A 7,960-nucleotide genomic window follows, 5' to 3' on the forward strand; every position below is an offset into this window, starting at 1 on the left:
GACGGCAGCACATGCGGGGGCTACAGAAGTCCCTACCATTAGACTGACTGTAAGGCCTTATGGTGAACAGTGTTTACAAGAACCCAGCATGACTCCTGGGAAGAACGAAAACCCAGAATTTGGGGGCTGTGTAGGGGACACATTCCAACTTAATCTTTTATGCTGGCCAGCTCTTGGTCTTGTGTGACCTGACAACGGGACCCAGATGCAGCTCCCTGCCCACCCTGGGCTGGACATGCCCATGTCCATGCATCATATCAGTATGATGTCCACTGAGTAAGCTGCTGCTCTGCATGGAGGACACAGGCTACAGACAACCTAGACTCAACACGGCCCTTGCTGTGGTTTTGTACTCCATACTTGAATTTTCGCTTAAGATTAATGGCTTTTTGAAAACAAGACTTGAAGGTCTAGCTTTCTAGATATTTTACACTGTACAGTATTTTACATACATGGGCTATATTAAAAAGCTGTTCATTAAAGAAAAAGAGAAGAACTATCAGGGCACACAGGAGAGGTGACCATCTGCTTCTCGTATCCTCCTTCTCCCCCTTCTCTCTCTCTTTCTCTTCTTCTCCCACAGCCATGGATTGATTGGTTCCAGCACATCGGCCCTAGGCACTGATAATGGCTCTGTAGAGCCTCTCCCTCAGGTGCTAAAATAGCTCGGTTGTGAGCATCGGCCCTAGATGGGCAGAGCATTGGCCTTAGATGGGGGTTGCTGGGTGGATCCAGTCAGGGCACATGTGGACATCATACTGATATGATGCATGGACACAGGCATGTCCAGCCCAGGGTGGGCAGGGAACTGTCTATCTCCTCTCTTCTCACTTAAAAAATTAATTAATTAATTAATTAATAAAAAGAAGAAGAAATAAATAAACAACAAAGTCCTTCCACTTAGGAGAACTTCCCCTAAGAAGGAGCATCCTCCCAGGGAGTGTCCAGCTATCCAGTGCTTTCCCTTGGTGAGCATATTCGTGTGCCTCTGTTCCCAGGCACCTGTGTGCACCTGTGTGCTTGTGAATGTTCAAGTAACTGCCCTGTGTAAAATCTCACAGCTTGACTTGACCCTCATAGAATTTTCTTTACTACAATTACAGGTATCTCAGACATCAGAGATACTTGTATGCATTCTGGAATCACTTGCTATCTGAATTAAAAAAAAGAGTTGTGTCTTGTCTATATAGCCACCTTATTCTGGGTACTGACATGGGCATGAGGGTGTGGTCAGAGACAATGGTGTTACATGTGTGCTACTATGGCCAGCGAGTCTCTATGGAAGTGCTATAAATCCAAAGGGTGATCTGATTTGAGCAGGCATAGCCTTCCTGGGGTCTGAAGGAAGGGCTGATAACTTTCTCTCCCTGACAACTTTCTCCTGACATGTATGTTTTGACAGAGTATATCTTTTTAGAGTGTCTGTCCTGCTAGATAACAGGGTCTAGGCACAACCAGTGGGGGAGATTTCCTAGGAGCAGTCAGAATACACCATCAGTGGGTTTGAAGGATCAATGCCTTACCAAATACCAGGGTGAACCCTACCTGTGGTTTAGATTGGAGATACTGTGAAAATTCCTATTTTATTTTGATTCATGACAAATAATTGCCAGTTTCTCCATGTCCCGTGTGTAAGAAGAAACTGTACAAAGACCCATCGTATCATTGTCTTTATGAATCTGCTTTGTTATGTGGCTTCCACCCAGTGGGATGGCCCAGAAGAGGCTCCGTTTGTAAGGGCGGGTGTTGTGCCCAGAGGAGCCAGGCTGGAGAGGTTTCTGAGCAAAGTCTATTAAATCACCTGCCAGCAGATGAGCTGAGACCAGAACAGTGCCAGCCCAAGTGTGCAGAAGAGTTAGGGTTATAGAGGCTAGGGATGGCTCCTATCTAAAACGCAGACATCCGTAGACGTGGGGGTTGGCACATCTAAAATGCTCAGATTAGCACATCCTAATCTATGGCTTTGGTTGTTTTCTGAAAAACAACGGCAGCAATAGTTACTGTAGAGTTATGGGAGGTAACAAATTTTGTCCCGTGGGAATGCAAAGGTTTTTAGCAGTACAAGGTGAAAGGCAGAAACCGTGGGACAAACAGAAAACACTAGGCTAGTGTGTTCCAAAAGGAAAGGTTATTTTAAAAGTGCCTGGATGCAAGTGGGCTGAGACCAGCAAAAGGTGTCAGCCCCAAGCTGTGGGAGGGAGCATTAGATATAGGAGTTCTGGCAAGCATTTGCTGGCATGGGGTTGCCTGCAACTGGGCATGCTCAGATTAGCATATGGGGGGGGGGGTGGCCTTAGTCACTGTCTTGACAATTAGCAGGAGGAGGGGGAATTCTGCTACAGAAACACAAGTTTCTTTTTGATGTTGCACAGGCTTACTCTGCGTGATCCTTTCAGGTGTCCTTGGTAAACTTTGAAGACAGCCAGGAAGGCAGGAATATCCCAGGAATAGCAAGGTCCTGGTGTCTCTGAGCCTGCGCTAGGCTTTCACAAACAACTATTGTGATTTTAACTCCCCTAATGGCCACGTCCCTCCCCAATGTAGGCTTTCCCTGACATTCTTGCAAAGGTAAACTTTTTACTACATTTCAAAGTAAAGGCCAAGAAACCATTAAGAGAGAGAATAGCAAGCAAATTAACTTGCATCCCCTGGTGGGGGATGAGGATATTCTGTTTTGAGCCCTAGTGGGAAGTTGGGTGAGGGGAATTTGAGCTTTAAAGGTGCTCTGGATCTAAAGGAGCCCCCAAACCTAAACCTAACACAAGGTCCAAAGTTCTAACACCATCCGCCCTTGTTCACTAACCACCTCCACACCCTCTGGCGCCTTGCTCACGCCTATCAAAGCTCCATGAGTAATTCATGATCAGCAACCACAAAGGTACTAACAGTTGTCCTGTGTTCCCTTAGCTCCCCCAAGAACCTATTAAAACCACCTTCTGAAGCCAAAACATCTGCTGTTTAAGTAAGGCCCCGCTTATTTATGTTATATAGAACTGTTGCTTTCCTTACTTTTTAATCAAGTTCAGATATGAGATTCTAATAATATGCAGTATCCACGACTCAAAAAGTGTCTTTAATGTGATGGGTTAGAGTACACTGTGGGCCTTTTACCAGTTAATAGCAGATAGAAGACAACTTTTTGAAATGATAGCATCTATTATAAACTGAATGGTGGGGTCCTTTTCTCAAGACCAACTTCCCTCAATGGATGAAGAATTTGTAATTTGCAGTACTTGCAAGTACATGCTCTGTGGAATGCTCCTTCTGTTTTACAGATGTCCCCTATTTGGGATCTTTGACTCGGCCCCTGTTCTGTATTTGTTCTTTTTATTATTATTAACTCATTAAGAGTGAAAAAACGCCCCCTGGTGGGCAGAGCGTCGCCCCTGGTGGGCGTGCCGGGTGGATCCCGGTCGGGCGCATGCGGGAGTCTGTCTGACTGTCTCTCCCCGTTTCCAGGTTCAGAAAAAAAATACATAAAAGAAAAAAGAGTGAAAAAAAAAGAGAAGACCACTGTAAAATTGCGCAGTTTGACCCAACCTTGATACTGATACAAATTCAATCCCCAGTCAGGACACATATTAGAAACAGCCAATGAACGCACAACTAAGTGAAACAACAAATTGGTGTTTCTCTCTCTCTTGCTCTCTCTCAAATCAATCAATCAATAAATTAAAAATAAAAGGTAGTATAAAAATTCCAATATTCTTACACAATGAATAATGGTAAGTTTTAAAATTTCTTGTATGTAATGGAAAACTACACAAAAGAAAACTAACTTCCTCCCTTCTTCCCTCCTTTCTCCCCTCCCTCCCTTCCTTCCTTCCTTTTTCCTCTCCTTCGTCACCTTTCACCCAGGGGGCTGGCTCTACAGCTCAGTCCAAATTTATTAACTAACCAACATCATAGCCTCTAGCCTGTTGTTCAAACCAAGAAGAACTCCTGGGTATTTCAGAACTAGCAACCATCAAGGCACTGACAGAGATTGTGTCCCCCTGGCTTTGAGACCCTGTTAAATACAACTTCTGAAGTCAAAAAACTTTTGTGGCCCCCTTTATTGATCTGATATAGAAATGTTGCTTTCATGGTTTCTTTCCTTTTCAATTAAATTCAGATATAAAAACCCTGAAATGTGCAATTTGCTAGACATACACAGTGCCCTTGATATGTCAGATTAACATAGACTTTGTGTCTTTTACTAGTTGATAACTGGTTGAACAGAACATTTTGAAACAATAGCATTCATTATAAATGCGGTGTCTTTCCCTCACAGTTTTCCACCTTAGATTAAGTGTTCTGTAATTGGCTTCCCCATGACTTTGATAGGTACATGCTCCAGAGAAAGCCCCTGCCTTTTAACAAGGATTATATCTCCTTGCTGTGACGTTTCGGACCTTTCATTCAAAACAGACCTGTGTAAAATCACACAGCTTGACTTGACCCTCACAGTGTTTTCTTTTATATACATGCAGATGCCTCGAACATCAATTCTGGAATCACTTAATGGCAGAATTAAAAAAAAAAAAAAAAAGACAGTTGGCAGTGCTATGAATGCCGAAGAAAGAGCAGGGTGGTTGGGTGTCAGCCAGCATAGCCCCCCTGGTCTCTGGATAAAGGGGTAAGCCCCTTTCTCTCATAATGTTCTTCCTGATGTCTGTGTTTCGAAAGAGTTGAGTTTGGAGAGCGTTAGCGATGGTAACATCTGGTCTGCTGGATTTCAACAGTCCCGGTAGGACCAATTTGGGAGGCTTCCCGGGAGCAGTCAGAATACACCAGCAATGGGTTTGTTAAATTTATGTCCTGCTTCTCAACACAGTATACCCAACCTATGTGTGGATTTAAAATACTGTAAAAATCCAAATATTTGATTCATGATGAATAATTTGTAGGTTATTCAGTATCTAATATGTGAGCAAAAACTGTACAAAGACTCTGCCTTTTTTTTTTTTTGCTTCTGTCTTCTACCCTGTAGGATAGCACATCAGCTCAGTCTATACTTGTTAAGCATCCACTTCCATACCCCCCATCCCTGGTCCGCACCCATCGAATTACCCTGAGTAATTCATGATCAGCAACTACGAAGGTACTGACAGTTTTCCTGCATCCTCCTAGCTCTCCACCTGAGTCCCTGTTCAGACAGTTTTTGAAGTCAAAACATCTACTGCTCAGGTAATGCCCCCTTTATTTATGACATATATGTATATTACTTTTTAATTCAGTTCAGATAGGAGAATCTGACAAAGTATGGAATACATGACACACAAAACAACCATAATTCAGTGGCTTGGTATTTACTGTGGGTCTTTACCAACTGATAGCTCATAGAAAAGATTATCTTGAAATGAGAGCTTCTATTATAATTTGGGTGATGAGTTATTTCCCACAGGATCAACTGGTTTAAGCATTTTATAATTGGCAACTTGATGTGCATCAGAGGTACACACTCCAGGAAGAGCTCCCACCTATAACAGCTTTATTTGTTTTTTTATTTTTATTTTTGGTGAGAGGAGGAAGATAGTGAGGCACTCTCACATGAACCCTGATAAAGATCCACTCAGCAACCCCTATCTGGGGCAGATGCTCAAGCACTGAGTTTTTTTTTTAGCACCTGAGGCTGTTGCACTCCGATGGAGCTATTCTCAGTGCCTGAGGCCAATGCTCTAACCAACTGAGGCACTGGCTGCAGGAGCTCTATGGAGCAGATTCTGGAGAGCCTTAGTGATAATGAAATCTGTCCTGCTGGGTAATAGGTTTCTACAGAGGTCCAATGAAGAGTGGCTCCCAGGAGCACTCAGAATGTCCTGCCAAGTACAGGGTACACCCTACAAAGGCACTGGGGGAATTACATTTCTCAGGTGATTCAAAATCAGTCATTGTAGCTATTTGATACCTCGTAGGCAAGAGAAACCTGTGAAATGGCAAAATTAAAACCGTATTCTCTCTTTTATACGTGGAAAATCGCTTTCCTTAGTCCATCAGGAGTATTGCTACAAACACAATTGAAAGCAGAATTTATGAGAGCAGAGTCCCTGCCTGGCCTGACAGGTCCCAGCCAAGGCCCCACAGACAGCACTCAGCCCGGACTCAGTCCCGGACCAGGGCCTACAGACTTAGTTTCCCAGCACCAAAGCTCCTGCTCTGCCCGTGCTTGCCCCGGCTGTGGTGATAACTGCTCCTTCAGGGCTGGTTCTTGGCAGAGCTGTCATTTGACAGTTGGTTTGGAATGTTCTGGGTTCTGAGACAGTTTGAGAACCAAGCAGACTGTTGGTCACTGGTGAGGTCCTATGATCATGACAAGGGCTCAGGGCAAAATATCTGACCCTGAATAAGTGTGTGTGTGTGTGGGGGGGGGAGTAAGGGGTAGGGGTGGGCACTGTACTTGATTTTCCCAAGGGACCTCCGAGAAGCTCTGGTTGGAGGGAAACAAGCAGGAGGCTGGTCAGTTTTTAGAATCTTTTTCTGACTCAAGCTTTTGCCTGCATTTCTTTTCCAAATATTAGGCTGGTGGCCTTGATTGCCCCCCCAAAAAAGCTAAACAGTGACAAGGACAGCAGATTATTGGGTCTCCTATGGAGGAAGAGAAACTATGTGAGAGTATATGTGAGTATGGTTATGTAAAGGAACCAAAAATGCCCAGAGCATTGGCGCTGTGCTTTTTTCACACAGTAGGCTGGACCATTTGTTCAAAACTACCTGACCCAACTCCAATTCTTACACATACATTTGTTTAAATTATAGCTCAAATAAGCACATTTTGGCCATATAAAGTCTGCCTGCTGGTGTGGGGACAGACGGTGCCACAGAAAGAGCCGAGGAAATCCAAATGGGCCGTTTTACCACTTGTCCTGGGGCCCGGCTCTACACCTCTGCCACATTAAAATAATAATAATAATAATAAAGTCTGCCTGCTTTGCATACAGTGAAACATGCACCACCATCTCCTGGCCATGGGGGTCTGAACAAACTCAACCCACTGCAATCCCCTGGTTTCTGTGACCCAACATCATCACACGCCTCAGGTCCCTGATAGACTCCCTTCTCCCCCTGCAGCTACCTACCCTGTTTCTTTTATAGATGGGGACCCCATCCTGTTGTCTCTGGAAGGCCTCATGCTCAGAGGACTCCTTCCTGCATACAGATCTGTTGGAGTGCTCCCCAAACAAAGCTGTGGTGTGCACTGCCTCCTTGTTGTGATCACATGCTTTTGCTTGATCAGCAGGGCTACTTGTGCTTAGACACACGTCGATCCATCTCTCTCCTGAGAATTTCATCCTGCAGGCTTTCTCCTCACAGGACAGGGTAGAGATACATATACAGTATATAAGATACCTCTACATGAACTTTGTATTCACAAAAAAGATTTATAGGAAACTGTGGAAGACAGGAATGTTCGAATGCACGTCTCTGCAGACAGGTGAAGATGAACACAGTATTGAAACGCACAGCATAGGGAATATAGGCAATAATATTGTAATAACTGTATGGTGCCAGGTGGGTACTAGATTTATCAGGAGGAACACTTTGTAACTTATATAAATGTCTAACCACTATGCTTCACACCTGAAAATAAAGGAGGAGAGGAGCAGAAAGCATCAACTCACATATGTGCCTTTACCAGGCAAGATCAGGTTTTGGAACTAGTGACCTCAGCGTTCTAGGTTGACGCTTTATCCACTGCATCACCACAGGTCTTCCTTTACTTTTTTAAGAAAAAGTTTTGTTTGTAACACAGCAGGCCCTGCATAAGTCATTTTGTTATTGTGTTGATAAGATGGTGCAGGAACTTAACTCTTGTTAATATCAATTTACCTATGGTAAAATCGGTTTCATCCTACATTGTTTACCCACGGTTCCAAGAACCTATTGATGACTTAACTGAAGACTCATTGTATACTCTCTTGGTTCTCAAATGTCCTTTGTTATGGCAGGACTCTAATCACTAGCTCATGTGTGGGCATTT

At 43.9% G+C, this 7,960-nt stretch overlaps 1 non-coding gene across 1 annotated transcript; it reads left to right on the forward strand.

Annotated features, from left to right (window-relative positions):
• Positions 1-6,747: 6,747 nt before the first annotated feature.
• LOC136389895 (small nucleolar RNA SNORA55) lies at positions 6,748-6,877 on the forward strand. Its single transcript, XR_010748450.1, has one exon. It is a non-coding gene; the product is annotated as a small nucleolar RNA SNORA55 (small nucleolar RNA).
• Positions 6,878-7,960: the final 1,083 nt, after the last annotated feature.

This window comes from Saccopteryx leptura, chromosome 1, assembly GCF_036850995.1.
Source record: "Saccopteryx leptura isolate mSacLep1 chromosome 1, mSacLep1_pri_phased_curated, whole genome shotgun sequence".
In the NCBI taxonomy this organism is placed as follows: domain Eukaryota; kingdom Metazoa; phylum Chordata; class Mammalia; order Chiroptera; family Emballonuridae; genus Saccopteryx; species Saccopteryx leptura.